At 40.7% G+C, this 24956-nt stretch overlaps 3 long non-coding RNA genes across 6 annotated transcripts; all 3 read right to left on the bottom strand.

Annotated features, from left to right (window-relative positions):
- Positions 1–778: 778 nt before the first annotated feature.
- On the bottom strand, positions 779–4491 carry LOC133148456 (uncharacterized). 3 transcript variants are annotated; one of them, XR_009712606.1, is made up of 3 exons: positions 4441–4491; positions 3742–3885; positions 779–2629 (listed from the first exon to the last, which is right to left on the bottom strand). It is a non-coding gene; the product is annotated as an uncharacterized LOC133148456 (long non-coding RNA). The 3 variants fall into 3 exon arrangements; XR_009712604.1 differs by having other exon boundaries at positions 4243–4444; XR_009712605.1 differs by having other exon boundaries at positions 779–2005; positions 4243–4444.
- Positions 4492–10393: 5902 nt separating this feature from the next.
- On the bottom strand, positions 10394–12830 carry LOC133148457 (uncharacterized). Its single transcript, XR_009712607.1, has 4 exons — positions 11672–12830; positions 11393–11565; positions 11114–11256; positions 10394–11035 (listed from the first exon to the last, which is right to left on the bottom strand). It is a non-coding gene; the product is annotated as an uncharacterized LOC133148457 (long non-coding RNA).
- Positions 12831–19954: 7124 nt separating this feature from the next.
- On the bottom strand, positions 19955–24329 carry LOC133148461 (uncharacterized). 2 transcript variants are annotated; one of them, XR_009712615.1, is made up of 5 exons: positions 24261–24329; positions 23329–23346; positions 21399–21420; positions 20278–20909; positions 19955–20156 (listed from the first exon to the last, which is right to left on the bottom strand). It is a non-coding gene; the product is annotated as an uncharacterized LOC133148461 (long non-coding RNA). The 2 variants fall into 2 exon arrangements; XR_009712614.1 differs by having other exon boundaries at positions 19955–20909.
- Positions 24330–24956: the final 627 nt, after the last annotated feature.

The following is a 24956-nucleotide window of genomic DNA, read 5'->3' as shown; positions in this document are numbered from 1 at the left end:
AAAGTTGGAACGAGTTGAATCGGTTGAAAAATGTAGAAGTTAGAGGTGAAAAACGAAATTTTGTGAAAATTTGTCGGAATTTTTAACGTGAAAACGTGAAATTTTCGAATTTGGGAATTTTGGGAATGTCGAGAATCCTTCCGAATGTGATTAGAATGTGCTGAATGATGTGAATTTCAAATTGGAACGACGTAAATGTGAAATGTCGAATGTGCCATTAAGAATGAATGGGGAAAAATTTGTCGGAATTTTGGGAATTTTGCGGAATCGGAAAATTTTCGGAACGAGCAAAATACAAGCGCTCGTCGCGTGAATATTTGGAATACGTGAAAAGTGGAATGGAGTGAATCGGATGAATTATGTGGAAGATGAAACGTGTCAAAAAAGTGTGGAGAAACGTAGAGAATAATAATAATAACTAGAATTTTGCAATTTCTGGAGAAATTGCGTGTGAAGGCGAAATGTATGAATAACTTTTTCGGGGAATGCTGCCGAGCGATGTTGAAACGTGTTGAATTACTTGAGAGATGTAGAATATTTGGAGAATTTGTGGTGAATTTCAAAATTGAAAGTTTGGAATATTTGGTAAGTGGGAAGTTGTGGAATAGGTGGGCAAAAGATGAACAGTTGAAAGTTGGAATGGGTTGAATCGGTTGAAAAATGTAGAAACCTTTGTGGAAAATAAGGATGCTGAGGACAAAAATACTGCTGCTTTGACGTTGGGGATGTCTGGATAATCTGCAGTAAAATCGGAAACACCAAAAATAAATCCTCTATCCACATTAAAAATAAAACAACAGTTTATTTAAAAGTTGACAGAATTACATTGCATGTCCAATGAAAAAATATGCACATCTCTTAAAACTCATTACAAATGTAAGGCTGTGTGTGCAATTGTTACAGACAGAAATGATGAAGACAGCTCATCCGCTGTGCAACATTTATTTTTAGCGTCCTCTACTGGCGAAAATACATATTGCACTTGGGCGCATGGGTTTCTTCCATAGAAAAAAAAAAACTTCCTATAAACCAAAAGTTCTTTGGTTTCTTCACTTAATGTTGATCTTTTATTTATCAATGTATGCAAACAAATGGTTTTTATGTATTATCTATCCATTTACCTGGTCGTTTATTACACCCAAAAGCTAATATAGCTTTTTCTATACGATAGACATCCATTGTACATTCTCATATTAACCTTGAGAGGGTTTAAAAAAATATTTACGTACCATCTTTGTCGTTGCCTAATGGATCTGTCCAGGTTCCCCCTTGCTTAGTTGTGCGTTTTTTCGTTCGTGTCCACCGTGTTGCTTAAGGTGAGTCAGTTCCACATGGACTATGGAAAATGTGAGTCGGCAGACAGTGCATATTTTCCTCACACTTTTTGACAAATCTATTTTCTGCTTCACTGTCCACTCGGCAAGTTGGAAACTTGTGTGCTTCTTTTTAGTAATACTTACTCTCTTGCGGTCGCAGTAACTGCCTGGAACGCGTCCATGCTGCTGAGTTAACTTCTGCAATCTACTTTGTGGTGCCACCGCACATGAGATGATCGCATTCCGTATTGTTTTCTATGTTCTTTGGACAGCAGGCCAAAGAACGCTACCGTAAATTCTATCTATCAATCTAGAATGGGAAAACATGCGACATCTGAGAAACATTTTCGAAATAAACCATAGTATTCCAGAATACTAAGATAAAGACAGCAGAAGTTACAAATATCCCGAAATAAGGCATGGGTAAAATACCAATACTATAGATTAAAATAGATTAAAATCATATACTATACATTAATACCATTAACTACACATTGAAACAATATATTTGCGACTGTATTTGCTATAAACAAAATAATAAACTGGGTCACCTAATTCGGCGGATGACGTTGCCTCTCTCTCTCTCTCTCTCTCTCTCACGTGTAACGTCAGTGTTCCAACTTGGTGTCGTGGAGCCACGCCAGCATCTCTGGTTGCAAGTCGAAGAGGCCGGCCTCTGAGGGTGGTCTCTATAGGGGGCAGATGTTGATGAAGTGGTGAAATATATTATCATAATTTAATAAAAATGAATAAAATAAACAATTATTATTTTGTGCCTTTAACTTTAAACTTTAATAGTAGAACATTTTAAACAGAACAAACAACACAAAATACAAATAACAGAACAAAAAAAAAAATACCACAAAAACCCCTCTAGGGCAGTGCTTCTCAAATAGTGGGGCGCGCCCCCCTTGCTATTCCTGGGGGGGCGCGCGTGACCCTGGGGAACAGGCTTTTTTTTTGGCAGTACTAGAATAAAGTGTAATTGCGGGTTTACTACAGCAGGGGGCAGTGGCGCTCTCATTGTTACTTCTGTCACGTTTGCGAATGTGCAACATTTTACAACTTACAAGACAAGTTAGGATAGTCACGGTGGGGAGGGGGGGGCGCGAATAGATTTCTTCTTGCTAGGGGGGGGCGTAACAGAAAATAATTGAGAAGCACTGCTCTAGGGGAAGATTAGGGCCATCTGGGAATTTTTGGTTCCACTCCTCTAATGGAACCATTCTGGTGGCATTGGTGGCGTCCACAAGCTCCACCTGTTCACCTTTGATTTTAAAGGCCACAAAGCGAAAGGGCTCTTCTTCCAGTTCCTGCGCAAAGAAATTTCATGACAATTTATTATGTTTGAAACACCACGAGAAAACATGATGGATGGATGGATGGATGGATGGATGGGGTTGGGTAGGTAGGTAGGTAGGTAAGTAGTAGGGGTGTAACGATACATCGATACACATCGATTAATCGATATAATGCTCTACAATTTATTGGCATCGATGCTAAAGGTAAACATCGATTTATATCGCCGTGTTTGACCTCGGACATTAGACGCGACTTTATTTTGAAATCCAGTTCATTGTTGCTTGCTTCCTCTCTCAGGGAGCAGTGCGCCCGGCGTTGTTGTGTTGTGAGCAGAGCACGTGCGTGAAAGGGGAGGCGACAACTAGTACGCGGCTCCTGGGCTGGTGCTATGGCTAGTGTCCAAAGAGACGAGGAAATTTGCTCCCCTTTAGGCTTCAAGTCATTCGTTTGGAAGCACTATGGATTCCAAAGAAAAGATGGCTCAACGGACAAGACACGTGCAGTTTGTAAATCCTGCCATGCGGTGATCAAATATTCAGGGAGCACAAATCTCGCCGCACATTTAAAGAAAAAACACGACATCAAAGTTCAGTGTTAAAATAAGCACTTTGTATACTACAATACTCTTGTAATTTGCTAAATAAAGAGTTTGCAGTACCTTGTTGATTTTGCGTATGAATTGTTATAAATCAGGATATTGTTCTATATTTTTTATTAAAAAAAAAATATTCGATCGTAGAGCACTATATCGCGATATATCGTGAATGAATCGCAGCAGGCTTTAAGATATCGGCAAATATCGTATCGTAGTTCTTTATATCGATATTATATCGTATCGTGAAAAAACCCGCGATTTACACCCCTAGTAAGTAGGTATGTAGCTTGGTTAGATATAGATATATAAACAGACAGACAGACAGACAGACAGACAGCCAGCTGTATCTGAGACAATATCCTACAAAGTTGGTGATCCAGATTTTGAGAAAACTCCTAAAGCATGAATCTGACTTCAACCTTAATGATGGTGAGCCACTGATAGCAGTGCATCCCAAGTAAATAACAGTATTGATTCAATTGAGAACACCTTTGTTTATACACATAAAAAACTGCTTGCTTTAGGTACCTTTATTACAGTATTTTCTGTGGAGTGGAGCTCTACGCCACTAGAAGATGATGTTGTCATGTGTGTCATGGACAGCCGCTGTCCAAGTTTGACATGGAAAAAGTTGGTTTCGCACCATGTGAGGACCTTAATTTCTCTTTGATCCTGTAATGAAAATGACAAATTAGTACTAGTTGTTGAAATGTAGATCTAGGCTAAGGCAACATGATGCCCTAAGAGACCTTACTCAGGTGAAATGAGAGTGTGACAGATATCTTTACTGAGAGACACACACACACACTCTCTCTCTCTCTCTCTCTCTCTCTCGCGACACAATCAACAGATTAGCATTAGCAATACGCTATCGCAATACAACAACAAAAATCTGCTATAAAACTGCTCCTCAACCAATTGTTTCTTTGCAATTGTATTTGCAATACCGTAATTATTCTAATAATTATCGCCCATATTCTAATAACCGCCCTGTGTGTGTTAGCGATAGCATAAATAAAACATTGATACCTCTAATTATCGCCCATGCTGCTAAAATATTCCCCCCAAAATTTACGTTTTCCTCCGCGACCACATGCCGACGTCATTGCGCAAGTTTAAATATGACTGATTTGACAGCGCGTTGAACGTCCCTTTTAAATTGTTTTTCTCCATAAACTATGATACAATTATACTCGTCACTCCGCAACAATATCCTCACACACTTACGTTCTCGGGGCATGGGCTCGAACAAGACGATCGCGTTAATATGACGTGTGCAACACGTGATGTGCGACGGTAGCGTGTCGCATCGATGGAGCGTCAATTGACGCACCCCGCTGTTAGAGGTAGCTCAAAACAGCCGCTGTCCTCGTGTTAAGAACACCAGTGAGATACTACATAAAGAAAATATACATATTATCGCCCATTTCAGTGCCCCTTGGCGATCGGACAATAATGGGTGATAATTAGAATAAATACGGTAATTTAATAAAACGGGTGACCTAAATCCACAAAGATTGGTTTTGTTGTAGTTTATGTGGTTATCAAGCCAGACCATGAAAATATGTAAGTTGTATTTTGGTGTAGGAATTGTCAATAATAATTTATCATAATTTTAAAAAATAGTTAGAAAAATATAGGGAGAAAAAAACGTAAAGCATCTATTGAATTGATACAACTAATACATTTGATATAATGACTCAACACACAATTTATACATGGACAACTAAATATAACTAAGTGGTGAAATATATTTTCATAATTTAGATTAAATTAATTCATCCATCCATTTTCTGAACCGCTTAGTAGGCATTGGGCAGTAGGCGGGGGACACCCTGAACCAGTTACCAGCCGATCACAGGGCACACGGAGACAAACAACTATTCGCGTTCGCACCTAGGGACAATTTGGTGTCTTCGATCGGCCTACCAAGCATGTTTTTGGGATGTAGGAGGAAACCGGAGTGCCCGGAGAAAACCCACGCGGGCCCGGGGTGACATGCAAAGTCCACACAGGGAGGGCCGGAGGTGGAATCGAACCCACACCATCCTGACTGTGAGGCGGATGTGCTACCCAGTGCGCCACCAAGCCGCCCTGAATTAATTTAGTTTAATAAAACAAATAAACAATGACTATTGTGTGCATTTAACTTTAAACTTTAATAATACAACATTTTAAACAAAACAACAAACAATAGAACAAAAAAAAAAATTACCACAAAAAACCCTCTGGGGTAAGAATAGGGCCTTCGGGGAATCTTTCCTTCCACGTTATCAGCGGAACCTTTTTGATGGCATTGGTAGCGTCGACGAGCTCCACGTGTTCGCCTTTTATTTTGTAGGCCATCACGTGAAACACCTCTTCTGCCAGTTCCTGCGTAAAGAAAATTCATGTCAATTTATTGTGTTTAAAACACCACGAGATGGATGGATGGATGGATGGATGGATGGATGGATGGATGGATGGATGGATGGATGGATAGATAGATAGATAGATAGATAGATAGATAGATAGATAGATAGATAGATAGATAGATAGATAGATAGATAGATAGATAGATAGATAGATAGATAGATAGATAGATAGATAGATAGATAGATAGATAGATAGATAGATAGATAGATAGATAGATAGATAGATAGATAGATAGATAGATAGATAGATAGATAGATAGATAGATGGAAAACCTAAAACAATTTGATTAATTTCATGACCATAATCACAACCACAATGATTTTATACAGTCAAGGAAGCAAGTGAAATTGTATGTCTTCATGATAGAGCTGTATCTGAGACAAAATTTTATAAGGTTGGTGATCCAGAGTTTGAGAACACTCCTAAAGCGTGAATCTGACTTCAACCTTAGTGATGATGAGCCACCGATAGCAGGGCATCCCAAGTAAAAAACAGTATTGATTCAATTTGGAATACTTTTGTTTATACACATGGGAAAAAACTGCTTGCTTTAGGTACCTTTATCTCAGTATTTTCCGTGGAGTGGAGCTCCAGGCCACCGGAACATGAGGTTTTCAGGTGGGATAGAGACACCCGCTGTCCAACTGCCAGATTAAAAATGTTGGTCTCTCGCCACCTGACCAACTTTATTTGCATTTGATCCTATAATGAAAATATCAAATTAGTACTAGCTGTAGAAATGTAGATCTAGGCCACAATTACTAAGGCAATAAAGCTAGAGAAATACTCAAGAAACTGGTGTCAAATTTCTGTCCTACAAAACCAGTGTCTTGCAGGTTTAGACGTCTCCCTCCTCTAATATACATGATCGTCAGCAAACTCTCACGGGTGATATTAGAGTGAGCCTTCAAAAGCTTGGAAGGGATCAGGCCTTGATGCCCTAAGGCACCTTACTCAGGTGAAATGTGAGTGTGTGTGATGTATCTATATTTAGATACGCACATGCACACATACGCACATACATGCATGCACACGCATGCACACGCACACACACACACACACAGATAGTGTGACAGAGAGAGAGAGAACAATCAGTTTACTTTTTTTAAATAAATGATGCCTAAGGGGACCATCGACCCACGCGACATCACCATCCTCATGGGGCGGATCTAAAAAATAAAAACAGATTAAACATCACTACTTCATGAAAGGGAGGGAGCGGAAAGAGAGAGATTGATCTTACAGCAGAGACAATGCCGTCTGTCGTGAAAAGGACACCCTCCTCATGGCGGATGTCCTTCAACTCTCTGGCAATGCTTGGAGGGTACAGCAGAGCTGTGCCCCTCACCTCCCAATCTGGTGTCACCTCTATCGCCCCAGCCACATAAATAGCAGTGTTGTGCCGGGAGAGGAGGACCCCTTTTTCTTTTCCCCGGCCAAAATTAATAAATCGAAACGTGCCTCCAACGGAGACATCGGTGGCTAAATTTTGAAAAAGAATAAATTTGCACAAATGGTGCCCATCACAGAGGGCCACCACTGTATTACAGTAGGAGGCCCCAGCCGCCACCGTGCCATCCTCTTTCAGGGCCCATCGTGAATATTTTGTGGTGGTTTTTAGGGCCACCACTTTGGCCGTGACCGCTGCTGGCAGTTGGTGGAGCGTCCACAGGTTTTCCATTCTGAAAAAAAAAAGAAAATAATAACTGATCATCAGAGACATAATTACTACAGCACTTATATATGGTTTAATTAGTCTACATGATGACAGAAATTGGTTATAAAATAGCAGCCCTACCCTTTTAGAAGGACTATGGTTAATGTCCCAAATGGCTATTGTTTAATGGTTTTTTTGTTGGTTTTATCTATCTATCTATCTATCTATCTATCTATCTATCTATCTATCTATCTATCTATCTATCTATCTATCATTTATTTATTTATTTATTTATTTATTTATTTATTTATTTATTTATTTATTTATTTATTTATTTATTTATTTATTTATTTATTTATTTATTTATTTATTTATTATTTCCAATGAACTACTTCCAGTTTTGTGTATTTTGGAAGATGTTAAGAGTTGACTCCTTTGATCTACAATTTCATCCCCTACATAATTTTGGAAACTCATATGTTGACACTTGATTTTGTATTTGTTATAGTGAAATAAACATCTGCATACTACTGCCAGAAACGGTGCTGAGAGTTGACTGATCTAGCCGCGAACTCGCATGATTGACAGCGCCACGTTTTTTTTTTCTGGCCGCGCACGAGTTCCCAGGCTTTTTTCCCAAATGCGGCATGGATCAAAAGAGGTGTCCATCCAGCCTTGTTAAGGCGGAATCACAATGTTATAACACGGATAAAACAATATTGCCCATTTATAATTGTACAAATACGTTTATACAATATGACTCGGATTATTTGCTCATTTCGTTTTAGAGATACGCACTACTGAATGATATTTAGTAAAGACAAGATGTACATTCACTGTCTGTCTCAAAAACTAAACCATTTGAAGAAATATATTGTTCAAGAGATGCTTACTAATGGATCAATTTTTTTGAGGACATAGGTAAAATATATATTATAATATACATTTTTAAGGTCATAGGACTAATTTAATAGTTTTACACTTGCCGTCGTGCGCGAGGTTTATTTCGGTTTTTTTCTTGAATATCAGCTCTTCTTCAACCAAATCGGTACAATTGTTATTAAACATTAAGAAACGGACCTGAAGACCTCTTACTCAAATTCGCGTGTACAGGCCTTTTAAGAAACATTTTAAAAAGCCTGTCTGAACACGCGGAAAAGTGAGGATGTTACTTAATTTTCACCCAGTTTAAAGTAGTAAATACTAATTTACAGAGTAACACAATGGTCTACAGTACAACACTAGACTACAAAGTGTTTATAAATGTTTTGGGAAAATCAAATTTCGGACTGGGTTGAGCGAGCTACTTACCTCTTTCGACGTCTGGGAAAGTCTGATGCGAACTTGTGTGCGCCCCAATATCTTTGCGGGTAGTGGGAAATTTAAGTGCAGCTAGGCTAAACAGAAATGCAACATTTGGATATGCAACATTTGGATATGCAATCGATAAAAAGAGTGTCAGACACACATATCCCTGTAAATTCGTCTGAAATGTGACTAAACGATTGAGTGAACATGTTTCAGCACTTTAAGATTTTGTTCATGATATACTACGATCACAGTCCTTGTGAATTCAGATTTCTATGAACGTAGCACAACCCCGCCCCCATTCAACATTAATAAGATATTAATTACACACGGAAGAAAGAAAAATAATAACTGCTAAACACATCATGTGAATTGTGATTATACAATTGAGAGCTGTCAGTCATGGTCAAAACATATTTTCGACCATGATCGCGGTTCTAGAATAGAATAGAATACAATAGATCTTTATTTGTCATTGTCACCTGTACAACGAAATTTAAAAAGTGCCAACCGATCCGCGCATGAGATAAAAAAAAAAAAAATAGAATAAATAGAATAATTAAAAAAAAGTGTTTAGGAGCAGATTGTTCTCTCCGCACCACTCCGATAGCCGGACCACTTCGTCCTTGTAGGCAGACTCATCCCCCTTTGAGATGAGTCCCACCACGGTTGTGTCATCCGCAAATTTCACAATGATGTTGCTACGGTGGGCGGGGGTGCATGCATGTGTGTAGAGCGTGTAAAGCAGTGGGCTCAGTACGCAGCCCTGTGGGGAGCCGGTACCGAGACTGAGAGGTGTGGATGTATGACGGCCCACTCTCACCGTCTGGCTGCGACCCGTCAGGAACGTCATTCTCTGCAGCCAATTGTCGTTCACCAAATATAAATTGGCAATTACTAAATGGTGAAATACATGGGCATATGAACATAATGAATTGGTATTCTTAAACGAATAGATGTCTGATTTGTGTATTTTGTAAGATGCTGAATGTTGACTCTTATCTAGCAGCGCAAATCTGCGTGTACGCGACTTTTCTAAAATTTAGAAAATGTATGTACACGCAAATGTCTAGTAAATGAAATGTGAGGATATTGGAATACTTAATAATTTTCACAAAGTTTAAAGTGGCGAGTAATAATTTCCACAATAACACCGAACCGCAATAGTTTACAGAGCACCGGCTCTGATTGGCTACCATAACGCTGCCTTAGCCAACCGCTCACATAATTGGGCGCTGGCTTAGACAACCGCTCACGTAATTGGGCGCTGCCTTAGCCAATCGCTCACCGATTTATTACGTTAACCCGGAAACTCCTGATTTTGGGAGGAATTAGTTTTTTTTTTTTTTATTGAATCAAAGAAGTAATACATGAAATAATATAAATAACTTTCGGAAAGTATGAATAAATTGGGCTTGACTCGAAAGTGTTCAAATTCATGTTAAAAAAGTTAAAGTTAAAGTCCCAATGATGGTCACACACACACACACATCTGGGTGTGGTGAAATTTGTCCTCTGCATTTAACCCATCCCCGTGTGATTTTAATCCATCCCCTGGGGGAGAGGGGAGCAGTGAGCAGCAGCGGTGCCGCGCTCGGGAATCAGTTGGTGATCTAACCCCCCAATTCCAACCCTTAATGCTGAGTGCCAAGCAGGGAGGCAATGGGTCCCATTTTTATAGTCTTTGGTATGACCCGGCCAGGGTTTGAACCCACAACCTTCCAGTCTCAGGACGGACACTCTACCACTAGGTCACTGAGCTGTTTAAATATTGGAAACAAAATATAATAAATCACACACAAGAGAAGGAAAAAAATAGTGCCTTTTGGGACAAAATACAGTTTTTTTAATTGAGTCAAAGAAGTAATGCAAGAAATAATATAAATAACTTTCAAAAACGCTGAAGACATAACAAATAAAAACATATCAAGTATTTTACTGATTCAATAGATAATAATCGCTGTGTGCCCTGCGATTGGCTGGCAACCGGTTCAGGGCGTCCCCCACCTACTGCCCGATGACGGCTGGGATAGGATCCAGCACACCTGCGGCCCGCGTGGGGACTAAGCGGTTCAGAGAATGAATGGATGGATGGATGTTATGTTAATTTCAGTGTTATTTTTTAAGAGTTTAAGTGCAACATGATTGAAGACGCTGTTATACAAAAGATAATGCAAACATAATTTGAGGCAAAAAATATAATAAATAAATAAATAAATAAATAAATAAATAAATAAATAAATAAATAAATAAATAAATAAATAAATAAATAAATAAATGAATAAATGAATGAATGAATGAATGACTGAATGAGAACAGAAAACAGACTGTATCTGAGGCTTAGTAGAGTAAAATCAGAGGCTTCCGACTGTTAAAGGCCAAGCTGTTCTTTGTCTGCATTTCTGGATGCGTGTAGAACCACAGGCAAGACCCAAGAACATACTAAAAAAAAAACATGAAAGATGTGTTGAGGAAAAGGAGCAAAATGCTTCATGAAAATATTCCTTGATGGTTACTCACAGAAGAATCAGAAGAAGTCCTGTGTGTTACCATGCTGGTTTGGGAGTTTGTGTTTCATGTTACCGTGCTGGTTTGGGAGTTTGTGTTTCATGATGCTGGCCTCCGTTGTACAGGTCTTTTGGAAAGTCTTGGCTCTCCCTGTGCTATAATATAACATCATAATTAATTCATTTTGAAAAATCACATTACAATACAGTCATAAATCAAGCATATGTACAACTTGTGTCCATCTTAAGTGAATGATATGAACACATTCAATTTGGAATCACAATTACTTACCTGTTGCTTGGAGTCAATAGAAAAGGAGAATAACACTGGTCCCATGGATCTTCTTAAAATGTCGGTCATTTTTTTGGCGAGACAGGCCAGGTCTCATCAAGGCTGAGTACCAAGTTGGCCAAACAAATGGTCTAGACAAATGGAGCATGTGGAGCCACACGCAACATAGAAAACTGAAGAAGAAAAAACATAGAGGTGGTTGAGGACATGAGTTGAAAAAGACATTCAAAATTAAAGAGAGTGTTTTGTAACAATAGTCAATAATAATTGGCTACTTACAGAGGAATGAGAAGTCCTGCTTCTTGCCACCCTGGTTTGGGAGTCTCTCTCTCTCTCTCTCTCTCTCTCTCTCTCTCTCTCTCTCTCTCTCGTGTAACGTCAGCGCTCCAACTTGGTGTCGTGGAGCCACGCCAGCATCTCTGGTCCCAGGTCGAAGAGGCCGGCCTCTGAGGGTGGTCTATATGTTGGTGTAGGTGTTGATGGTGTGGTCGGCTGTCTGCTCGAGGGCTCCGCACTCGCATGCCGCACTGTCCGCCAGACCCCACTAGACATGTTGAAGCGCCCAACACCAGTTCTTAAGCGGTTCAGTGTGGTCCACTGCTGGCGAGGTAGTTCGTCTCCTCCTATGGCGCCGTCTCCTGGTTCCCAGACATAACTGTGCATGAGGGAGGGGCCAGCTGCCTCCCACTCCTGCTTCCAAGCTGCTGCCAGCCAGGCATCTCTGGAGATGTCTTCAGGGATGGAATTGAGCATCTCTTGTGCTGCCATGTTGTAGGGGTGGCGTGCCTTGAGTCTGCTTGGGAGTCATTCGTCCATGATGAATGTTTTTGCATGCTCAAGGTCTTTGTGGAGAAAAAAGGACAATCCAGCAAAGTTGATTGAAAATGTATGATTGTACAGAGGGCTTACACAAGCTTAACTATAAATTACAACATGTTACAATTTTATAATTACATTACAATAAGGTGATATGTCATGCCTACCTCTGGCCTCCATTCTGGGATGAACTGCTTTCGCCAGATAAAAACTGTTAAAATACAAAGGAGTGAAATAGCAGCATTTACTCTCTTTAGAAAGAAAGGAAAAAACATGTTTCATGACGAGCAACTTACCTCATCTGTTTTCTGTTCTCGCCTGGTGATTATGACATTCAAAAAAATTCAAAATAAAAGTTCAAAACAATTAAAAAATTAAAATGTAAAAGGCCTTCCCTTAACTCATCTTTAAAATTTGATTGTAAAATAAAGGTTTAAAAGGTTAAAATTTGATTGTAAAATAAAGGTTTAAAATTTTAAAATTTGATTGTAAAATAAAGTTTTAAAAGGTTAAAATTTGATTGTAAAATAAAGGTTTAAAAGGTTAAAATTTGATTGTAAAATAAAGGTTTAAAAAGTTAAAAAGTCTCCTCTCAACCATAAGTTAATTTAAAAATGTAAAAAGGTAAAAGTTTTAAAAGTTAAAATTTTAAAAAAATAAAAGTAACATTTTTAAAAATTAAAACGTTAAGTTAAGGGAAGGCTTTTTAAAAATAAAAAGTTGAGTTAAGGGAAGGCTTTTTAAAAATTAAAAAGTTGAGTTAAGGGAAGGCTTTTTGAAATTTTAATAAGCCTCTGCCTTCCCTTAACTCAACGTGATTCCTCACCGACCCCCAACCACTATTCCAGCAGGTTTCTTTCATTTGTCATTTTGAGCAACTTTCGCCCCAGATCCCATCTCACCTAAAGGCAACAAATCACCCACCACATCCCACCACTAATATTATACACTTACGACAACGTTCACGTTCTGATTTCCATCCTTTTTGCAAATGCTGAACCACATGATTTAGCTGTGACTTACCTTTCAGTGGCCAAAACACAGAAAACAGGATTGTGATAGCTGTAGTACGTTTGCAAGACACCTGAATGAAGAGCACACTGAGGTCGAGAGACAAAAATTAAGTCAAGCAATGTGTTTTTGTCAGTGGTAGCAGTGGTTATGAGTTGCGTGTAACCTGTTGAGCGAAACAAATCGAGAATGGGCTTGAATGAGGCAGATAGCATATCTTCATTAAAATCTCCACATACCAAGATCTGATGATGGTCCATTACTTCAAGGTACCGCAAGAGATTTCCCAAGCTTGGCAGAAAAGTGCGCAGACTGTTGCCTGGAGGCCTGTAAACGGCAGCAATCAACACATTGAGGGGAGCTTCAAGTTTCACCACAACAAATTCAATGTCGGTCACACCCTGTATGTATTTCTTTTCCTGGGCTGCAATGTGACTTTTGACACAAATACCTACGCCGCCACCAAGTTTTGTTGCCAAGTCAGGACAGTTTGTGTAAGAATCTCTTCGGTTCCTGTGAAACATTGTGAAGCCTTCCAAGCAGGCACGTCCATCAGCCACAGATCCTTGAAGGTGTGTCTCTGTGAAGCACAAAACATCAGCAAAGTGCAGCTCGTGGTGGCACCTGATGTCCTGCACATGACAAGACAGCCCTTCGGTGTTATGATGGACGACAACCAGGTGATTTGCTCGATCTACCGACGGCATCACGTGAAGGAGTGGCATGACGCTCTCCAAAGAATCCTCTGCCATCTCAGCAAGAGCAGCAGTGATTTCTGGATTTGCATGAAGTCTTCTCTCGTCCATATGCAGAATATGCAGACCGCTGAGCGAGGTCACTCTACTCAGAGCTACGTACCCCATGCCGTGTTCGAAAACGCCTTTCAGCGAAACAGCAGCCTCTGACGTTGTCATGCCTTGTACCTTGTGGATCGTGCAGGCAAAAGCAAGCTTGATGGGAAACTGTCGGCGCGTCACTCCAGGCTTTTTCAGCTTCTCCTCCTGTCTGTCAATGTACACACGGTTAGCGGCACGCGCTGTGTTACTCACATGATCAAGTTCCAACCCAACTTTCTTTACGCGGGCTTCATTCGGATAGTTGACCAATTCCACAATTTTTCCAAACGTCCCGTTGCACAGACCTGCTTGAACATCAAAATTACGCGTGAGCATAACACGAGCACCGAGGGCAACTCTGATCGAGTCCGGGAGCTCGCTCTTAGCGCCTTGCACAGGGAAACTTTGCCTCGCCATTCTGCCGGTTTGTTTGTCCTTCTTGTAGTCATCTGCATCAATTTGTACAATGTCCTTATGAAGCAGATCCAGCATCGCAGAGTTATGGCCATCTACCTGTTTATTGGTGGCAAAAACATGCAGAATATGACTTGGACACATTTCTGGAGAAGTGTACCTCGTAGCAAGAAGAGCTCTGTCCAGTTCCGAAAGTTCATCAGACTTTTCTTTCACCCGGAGTCGGTTCAGCAGTTCGGCAAAGGCAACATCGTCTTTCTGCCTCATGATGGCGGTGAGCGTGATCTTTTTGAAGTTGTCACGCCAGTGGTCCAGCCGAGTGGGATCGTACACGCATAGCGGTTTGGACTGTCTCACGGGAGGGAGCTGAAAGAAATCTCCAACAGCAAGAACAGACATGCCACCAAAAGGTAAATTGATGCCTTTGATTTGTATCAACCTGGCATTCACGTAGGCAAAGAGGTCTTTGGACACCATGGAAATCTCGTCGATGATGAGTATTTGGGCGATCGACAGCTCGGCTCTGACTTCGTCCAGTTTATTGCCCAGGCCGTGGTACGGGGGTTTGAGACTTCTCGGCAGTTTGAGCAGACAATGCAAAGTTGTCCCAGAAATGTTGAATGCCGCCGTGCCAGTGAAGGCTGCGAGAACAACCGTCTGTTTGGAAATGTCGGCCTCCTCAGCCAGTCGTGGTAGTCTTTGCAGTATTTTGGTAGCCTCGGTGTGGATACACTTAATGAGATGCGATTTGCCGGTCCCGGCGCCACCGTTGATGTGGTAGAAGAACTGCTCGATGGGCTTTGAGCTACACACACGTTTTATGCACCAATCTCTGACCTTGTAGAAAACAGACGCTTGCTTTTGGTTCAGGTTCCGATACATGTCACGTAACACTGCGGGATCGATGGCAGCAGCTTCTGTCGCAATGGAAATTTCAGACGTTTCTGACCTTACGTTATAGTCCGGGACATTGTCCTCCACGTTGTCATTTGGTTCATCTCTTGCGTTGTTTTCCTCAATGCATTCGAGTCTTTGCAACTCGCTCTCAGGAGCCAGGTGGCACCATTCGTTTATGACGAGCCCGCTCTCCTCCACCTCTTGGATGGCATCGTCAATGTCTTTACTGTGCTTCTCATACCTTTCTCTGTTCCTGTTGACAATTTCGCACACACGCTCCACAGAGTCGTTATATGGTAACTGTACACAGGCATGATCATGAAACAACTGATATGAGGGACAGCGTTCAGATTTTAACTGGCAATTAGCACGATGAGGCAGGTACAGCTTGAGCAAGGAGCAGTAATATTCCTCTGGATTCTTTTGTTCAGAGAATTTGCAGTATTTGATGACCGCAGCTTTTTCTTTTCTTTTCTGGACAAAGCCCATGTCGTTCAGCAGAGGCAAAACATTTTTGCCTTTTACCTGTTTTCCATAAACAATTCTGCATGTTGATGCAAAATCGGCCAAGCACATCACTTCAAAGTCCTTCGTTTGGGGTCTGCTTTTATATTTGTCTGGCAGGCCAGTCATCCACACTTCATGAGACTCCTGCGTTTTGCCCTCAAGGAGCGAGAGAGGATAACTCATTTTCAGCGGATTGTCACTCGTTTGTACAAATACCACACTGCGAGAGGACTGTTTCATATGCAAGCCGCACGAGCGTGCGACACACTCCTGAGCACTCACTTCTCTTTTCTTTGAGTACGCTTGCATGATTTGTTTCATTTCATCGCTCTCATTGACATTTTCATTGCGTGAGTTTTCAATAACAGACTTCAGGTATTGACTCAGACCGTGTTCAGCTTTGCTGATGTAGCTGCAGATGTACGAGATGCACGAATAGGCATTCAGAATGTACTGGATGTCCAAGTTGGCATCCCAGGCAAGAAGCAAATGGCGGTTGTAGTTGTTCACCCAGCAGTCTTTTGGATCTCGCTTGAGCACAACAGAACTCTTTGAGGCGGTCATGTACAAACATTCCACGTACTCGGCGTCAGTGAGCTCGCATTTAGCCAAAAGCTGCGGCAAAGTCAGGGATGAGGTTTCGGGTTCATTCAGCAAACGCTGCACACGAACAAGCTTGTCATTTGCCACCACCTGCTTCTCCTTGTGTTGATCTTGATTTTCACAGGCTACAGGTGTGATGATCATTGTGGTTTCGCACGGTGGTCTGGGAAAACCAAATCGGCAGTTTGCACCTTGGTGTTTGACGCACGTTTTGGTGTGACCTTTGCTGTGCATCTGAACTTCTGTGACTTTTTTATACAACTCGGGTTCCTTTTCTGGGTCCGGCAGCTGAGCCGAGATGTAGCGGGACACAAAATCGCAGATGGCTCCTTCTGAGGCTTCCTCAAATACAGGGGCATCTTTAACCCATATGAGGCAATGAATGTGAGGACTTCCTCTGTGCTGAAACTCCAATCGGTAAAAGTAGTCGACGACTTCACCAATCGGTCGTGCCGGAGAGAGGATCAAATCTCTGAACAGAGCTTCCACACGTTTGTCAAACATGCGCATTGTCGTCACAGGATTGCTGCGCAGAATTTCACACTTCGTGGCCCAGTCAAGTTCAGCAAAATTCACCACCTCACCTTGTTGCGCTTTAATGGCAGTGATAACCTCTTCCCAACGCATTTCGGCAGCAGAAAATGTGCAAAAGAATGTGGGTGTACCCAGCTGTCGGATCATTGCAAAAAGATCTTTGGTGGTTCTTTCCCAATAGGCTGGCGTGCCTCTCAGGGGCGTCATGAAACGGACTGCATCCTTGCTGCGCACCAGTTTTTCAACTTCACGTTTGTCCTGCAGCATAGCATTGTTTATCCTCCGACCATCCCTGGTAAAAGGTTTACCTTTGCGTAGCTGGATTCTCATGCTTGATGTTGCCAGGTAAATTTCAGTCACAAACTGAGCAAAGAACAAGTAGTTTGTATCACGAGCAAAACGTTCATCCACACAACACAGACGTGTTTTGAAATATTTGCTTGGTGTTACTTTTATTTGTCTCTCTTCATCAAGGGTGTTTTGTCCAGTTGGAAATTGCACTGGAAATGCCATGGCCTCAAGTTTGGGAGTCCTGAAAAAGCTTACGGGGTTATTTCTTTCTGCAGGAGCCACACAGTAAATGCCTTGAGTAAAACTCATAATTTCCTCTGACACATCATTTGGTTGGAGACATGACTCCAGGATAACCCCACCGTTTGGTGCATCACCTTCTTCCACATTTTCAGCACACTGTTGTTGCTGCACATTACCACGTGCATCGTTCTGTGAGTCACTGTTCAATTCACAGAGAGCATCCCTCTCAAATGCGTGGATTGCCTCGAGGTCTTCCTCATTGTAGTCACTCTCGTTCATTTCATCTTCATCAGAGCCGCTGTCATCATCAGTGAGCGTCGGGTCACAAAGGTCAGCATCGTCGCGAATGGTGATGTTTCTGTACTGCGGATGAATTTGTTTCAGTTTTATCAGGGCACTCATTAACTTGGACCAAGTGACAGTTTGGAATATCTGATGTCCTTTGTAACAAAGTCGTCTTTTCAGTTTCACTCTCAACACCTGAGACCTACTTCTTAGTCTGGGCAAGACATTGACCGTTTCTTCCACTTCTGATGGTACACACACAACATTCCCACGGATGGCTCGTTGTTGACCCTTTGGCAGAGGCACAATTTTGGCAAATGAAATGCATTTTGAAACAAGATGTCTTTCCAGAATATTCAGATCACACAGTTCAGTGGGAATGTCTGCAAGTTGGAGATGGTTAGTTACAGCAAGTGCTGGCATTTTACCATCTTTGAGATGTGCATGGCAGGTGTGACATATCCACTCCATTTTTCTCTCATCCGGTACTTTGCAGCATGTGTTACATTCATGATTACAAACATGAACAAACCTTCGTGTAAGGCAACTTGCAACAACGTCCTGGTTTTTCTTATATTGGATCAGCTGGCGCACTTGATTGGGAAATAATGCTCTGTGGCAAACTGTGCAAACAAAAGTCGGTCCATTTTTTACCTGAATTTTGAATAGCGCAACTGCTTTCATGATTGCGCAATCGTTTCTCTCTTTACATAATCTGTTAATGACTCTGTATTTGTGTAGCAGTTTCATTGCAGTGCGATGAGCATTTGCCTTCATTGATGAATCATGTTTGGCTTTCCAAAGCAAGCTCGAGTTTTCCTTCTGCTTGGATCTGAATGCAGGATCAAGTGCGTAACGTTCTTTGACATAAGAACGTTGTTTACGCCTAAATTCATCATCATGACCATATCTCTGCTTGATGTAAGAACGTTGTTTGTTCCGAAATGTATCGTCACGACCATATCTCAGCTTGATATAGGAGCGTTGTTTGTTCCGGAATGTATCGTCATGACCATATCTCTGCTTGATATAGGAACGTTGTTTGTTCCGAAATTGATCGTCATGACCATATCTCTGATTGATATAGGAACGTTGTTTGTTCCGAAATTGATCGTCATGACCATATCTCTGATTGATATAGGAACGTTGTTTGTTCCGAAATTGATCGTCATGACCATATCTCTGATTGATATAGGAACGTTGTTTGTTCCGAAATTGATCGTCATGACCATATCGCTGATTGATATAGGAACATTTTTTGGTCCGATACTCAACATTATGACTATATTTCTGTTTAACAGAATTGCACTTTTTGGCTCGGTATTCATCGTCATGAGTATATTTCTGTTTGCTATAAGAACGCTGTTTCATCTTAATTGTGTCATGTTTGCAATAGCGGTCGACTGCAAACGACTTTTGTCTTACACGGAAATTAGGATCTTGCTGGTAGCGAGTCACTATGTAAGACTTTTTACGTTGTCTAATCTCTGGAGTTTGGCTGTAACGTTCCTTCTTTTTCAGGTTTGCGTTTATTCGCCTTGTTTCTTGTTTTGTGACTCTCGCCATAGCTTTGTCAATTATGTTGTGGGCTTGAGTTCGTCTTGCAAATGTTCTCCTTTTGGATCTCGCAATTTTCAACACATCTCGTTTTTTTTGTTGTTGTGTACATACCACCTTACTGTTGTGTGTCATCTCAGCAGCAGACTGGCTTAACATAGCGTCATCATTGTGTGTTGTCATTGGAGAAGCTTCTGCATCAGTCGCCATTTCACGGTCACTTGCATTGTCAATAGGTTGAAAACTTACCGGCATCAATTCATATTGAGTAGTGGGAGCAGCACCAGCCAGAGTGAAAACCTGTATGAGCTTATCTATCAGATCGTTCAAACATGTAAAAAGCATCATGACAGCTGTACCACGTGGTGCACCGGAGGGCGGAGGGAGCCCATCATGTTCTCTGGCGTGTGGATCAAAATAGCCATATTTGCCTTGTTGGTTTCGGAAAACAGCAATAAACAATGAATTCATAACCAAAAGAGCATAATTTACCTCTGACACCAGGCACTGAAGTCCATCACAGAGCATCATAAATGCCACATCAGCAATAGAGGAATTGAAAAGACCATACATTGACTGATGCTTTATTAACACATGTTGTTTGTGAAAGCCATTCACAATGGATGGAATTTCATCGGTTGCCAAATGAGGATGTTCGTATCGTCCTTCTGCTTTCAGCACAGCCACAGTAGCCACATAGAGCTCATTGCCTCGATCGAGAACAAGGTCCAGGTGAGCACTGGTCACATTGTCTATCTCCTGCAGGAAAGCTAGAAATGTAGCAGAGTTTGCAGCACACTGACTGTTTCTGGAATCAGCATACTTTGGATGATCTTGACTGTAGGATGCCAAAACACATGTTACAGGATCATGAGATTTAGACATCATTACCTCCGTAGAGTTTCCAGGTTCAGTGGCCATCAATTGTTTGGCAGTTGTTGGTTTATCTGCACTTCCAGAGTCTGTGTTGTTTTTACGCTGTTGCCATCTTACCTTGGCAGCTTGCGCCTTCTTGCTTTTGCGTGGCATGGCTCGTGTCTTGCACTTTTGGCAATTGGATCTCGCACAAGAGGTAGTAATATTTCACAGTTAGGCCCAGGTCCAAGAAGTTATATTTCAATGCACAGCCCACAACGGGTTATATTTTGAATGCACAGCCCACAACAGGGTTATATTTCAATGCCAATCCCAAGGCAGGTTTTTTTTTTCAATCAGATCCCGCACCGCAAGGGATCAAGTCAAGGTCCGATCCAGGCAAGGATCAAGTCAAGGTCTGATCCAGATACCAGGGATCAAGTCAACGTCTGATCCACACCACAAGGATCAAAAAAAAAAAGTTTGATCCTCAACACAGGGATCAAAGTCCACGTCTGATTCGTCAATGTCTGATCCAGCCCACAGGGATCAGTCAACGTCCACCACAATGCGTCTTGTTAATCCAAGATAGACAGTGAGTGAAAGAAGTCAGAGACAAAAAGTGGAGCAGCAATAAAGAGGGTTGGGGGGGGGACTCAGTTGGCAGCCTGGGGAGAAGGGGTACAAAAAGCATAAAAGTCAACCACAGTGTTCAAATAGTTGTTACAACGGTACAATCTTTCTACTTCTCTTGTAATTCACGTCAGCTTTAAAAAATGGTGGCACTGCAACCTTATTTTTACCGTCACTTCTGACCCGCCAAATACTAGAAATTGACTTAAATTTGTATGACAATTTATAATAAAATGTGAAATTCGGTTAGCAATTTTGTGCAGAAAATCATGTATTTATTATGTGGCCACATGAATGATAAAATGCACAACAGTAAATTCTAAAAGATTGTAATATTGCTAACAAAAGCATTTGTACATTTTATGTATAAACACATTTACAAACAGGTGACAGGATCTCTGCATCTAATTGTATGTTGTACAAAGAACAAACAGCATTTTTTACAGTTAAACATCATCACTATGACACTTATTGCATAATAGGTGGAAGCATGGTTAGCTGGCTGGATATAATCCGCACTTCACCTTTGGTCAAAGCGAACAAACTCTGCAAACAGAGAAAAAAAGAGAATCAGTTATTGTACTTGAACATACATCTGCGTACAAAAAACGTACAAAATGTTGCAGGACTATTTAAAATATACACATTTTGATATTTTAAATATTTTTAGCACACAATCTACTTAACCAAAATTAAGCAAGAACGGAACATAAACATTTGAATATGATTCACTTCAAACACATCCACACAGTGGTCACAACTGGGGATGCTCCTGTCACTATACAAACCAATGATACAAAAACTTAGAGGAATAGTTGCTATTCGCGCACAACACGACTGAAGAGTCACAATTTGTTAGAAAACCCAAAGGGTGATCTTAATATTAGCATTTAAATATGACACATATTCAACCATTTGGTATGACAAACACACATAAAACATGCATTAACATCCTTTCTTCGCAATACAGCAAATGTATTACACCACGTGATACATTAGTGGTGATAGCATGCAAACACTACGCAGTAGGGGTGTAACGATACATCGATACACATCGATTAATCGATATAATGCTCTACGATTTATTGGCATCGATGCTAAACGTAAACATCGATTTATATCGCCGTGTTTGACCTCGGACATTAGACGCGACTTTATTTTGAAATCCAGTTCATTGTTGCTTGCTTCCTCTCTCCGGGAGCAGTGCGCCCGGCGTTGTTGTGTTGTGAGCCGAGCACGCGCGTGAAAGGGGAGGCGACAACTAGTACGCGGCTCCTGGGCTGGTGCTATGGCTAGTGTCCAAAGAGACGAGGAAATTTGTTCCCCTCTAGGCTTCAAGTCATTCGTTTGGAAGCACTATGGATTCCAAAGAAAAGATGGCTCAACGGACAAGACACGTGCAGTTTGTAAATCCTGCCATGCGGTGATCAAATATTCAGGGAGCACAAATCTCGCCGCACATTTAAAGAAAAAACACGACATCAAAGTTCAGTGTTAAAATAAGCACTTTGTATACTACAATACTCTTGTAATTTCCTAAATAAAGAGTTTGCAGTACCTTGTTGATTTTGCGTATGAATTGTTATAAATCAGGATATTGTTCTATATTTTTTATTAAAAAAAAAAAAATCAATCGTAGAGCACTATATCGCGATATATCGTGAATGAATCGCAGCAGGCTTTAAGATATCGGCAAATATCGTATCGTAGTTCTTTATATCGATATTATATCGTATCGTGAAAAAACCCGCGATTTACACCCCTACTACGCAGTGTCTATGGAGTGCTGCTTCGGGCTTTAATCAGCATCAGAAAAAAACTAGAACGTATCCATATATGCTTTGTAATGATAGAAGTAAAAAGACTGCCTCATAAAAGTCGTTGAAAATTGAACAAGCTACCACTTGTTTTCGAAGCACATGCAGTGGCGATGAAAAGAGCATTGCAGTCTAGCTCGGCAGGTATTCAAAGGCCGTTTCATTAAATGTTTCAAAATGTGAGGGGTTGATGTATGAAATTATAATGTTGACAAACAAGTTTGACTCTTGCAGTAATTTCGATAATCGATTTTATATTTCATTTTTCTTTTGTTTACACTGCAACAAAGCGACAGCACCACATCAGTTTTTTAATGTCACTTGGGTGACACCTAGTGTTCAAATTGGGAAGTAACAGTTTGGACAATGTGTCAAGCACCACCACAACAAACGTTGTAATGTATGCCGAATCTCTCCCACAAAAAAAAACCTTGAATCTTTGTGACAGATCAGGTTTTCCTTTCTATGTAACACCAAAACCTACTTTCCAATCTCCTTTAGTCTTGTATTTTCAAAATCCAGTAAAAATCAAGAGCATGAAGAAAGAATTATTTTGTTGCCTCAAAAACTATAAATCTGTTTGAAAACGTCTGATGATGCCATTAGTGAAATTAAATAATCATAATCCACACCTTACCTGATCAAAGCAATTCAACTGCATAGAGAGGAAGAGAGAGAGAGAGAGAAATCAGTTACTGTACTTGAACATACATTTCCATCAAATGTAAAATTTTTAAAAATATATTATTTTTAAATACAAATATTTCGGTTTGAGAATTTTAAATATTTCTTGCACACAAACTCTACCAATCAAAAATAAGATACAATACAGCATACAAACGTGAATCTTCTTATGTTTGGAGAAAATGTTCAAACTTCCACAGAACCCACAACACACTTTACACATCCGCAAAATGGTCAGAACCAGGGATGATTGTCTCATGATCAGCCAATTTTCATGAAAAATTGTGTAATTCAAACATAATATCAAAGTACTCCATCACAGCCTTCAGAGTTCTCACGGTGATAATGTATGTGTGCAGTGAGATCACTGCACACACACAAACCACTCATACAGATTGCAATGCCTTATTGAGGCATACAAAAATACATTTAACAAGAACTCCAGGGAGAAAGACGCCATGCATTTCTGCCGTAAAGAAATTAAAACGGCGGCCGTAGTTTTATTGAATTTATTAACGTAACCACTTTAACGAAACACATGGCAACTTATACAACTGGACATTCAAACAATCTTAACACTGTTCAAACATGCGACTTATCGTCCTTATTTTGTTGTATCTCAATCACCGCCAACGTCAGAGCGTCTCAACGCTAGAAGACGCACGAACTATATAAGCTAAACGTTTGAATATATGTTGGGACCACGCGCTCTAACGAGCTAACAGTAGCAACCGCAGATGCTAGCGTGCTAACGATAGCAAAAAGACCCAAGGACCGTGTGAGGCTACTAAATGGACATGAACATGATAGTTTATAGTAGATTAGACCGTTAAAGAACAAATTTGGCCATTTGAATTCTTATGAGGACGACGTGTTGCTACTTACCGTCGACAGAGGCCAACATTCACGGCGGACCGGAATGAATGTGATGTTCGCGTCGTGACGCGTACATGCTCTCGTGAGGCATTTATGACAATCGGAAAATCTAAATTTCAAGTCCCTGGGGTAAGTAGCTTATTAAATTATCGTGTTTTGAGCCACGTACCTAGTCACAAAAATGACGATGTGCTGTAGTTAGGATTCAGAAAATCAGTCCAGTTTGGATTCAGAAAATCCGTCAATTGCAGTCTAGCTCGGCAGGTATTCAATGGCCGTTTAATGTTTCAAAATGTGAGGGGTTGATGTATGAAATTATGTCGACAAACAAGTTTGACTTGGAGTAATTTCGATAATCGATTTTATATTTCTTTTTTCTGTTATCATTTACACAGCAACGAAGCGAGCAGCACCACATCAGTTTTTTAATGTCACTTGGGAGACACCTAGTGTTCAAATAGGGAAGTAACAGTTTGGACAATGTGTCAAGCACCACCACAACAGACGTTGTAATAATGTATGCCAAATCTCTCCCACAATAAAAACCTCGAATCTTTGTGACAGCAATTCATCAAAGCAATTCAACTGCATAAAGAGGAAGAGAGCGTGAGAGAAAGAGAGAGAAATCAGTTACTGTGCTTGAACATAGATTTGTATCACATGTAAAAATTTTAAAATATGTTACTTTTAAAGACAAACAAATGT

Source organism: Syngnathus typhle, unplaced genomic scaffold (genome assembly GCF_033458585.1).
Source record: "Syngnathus typhle isolate RoL2023-S1 ecotype Sweden unplaced genomic scaffold, RoL_Styp_1.0 HiC_scaffold_94, whole genome shotgun sequence".
Taxonomy (NCBI): domain Eukaryota; kingdom Metazoa; phylum Chordata; class Actinopteri; order Syngnathiformes; family Syngnathidae; genus Syngnathus; species Syngnathus typhle.
Note: the sequence above shows the minus strand (reverse complement) of the source record. Positions and strands in the feature narration are given on the sequence as shown.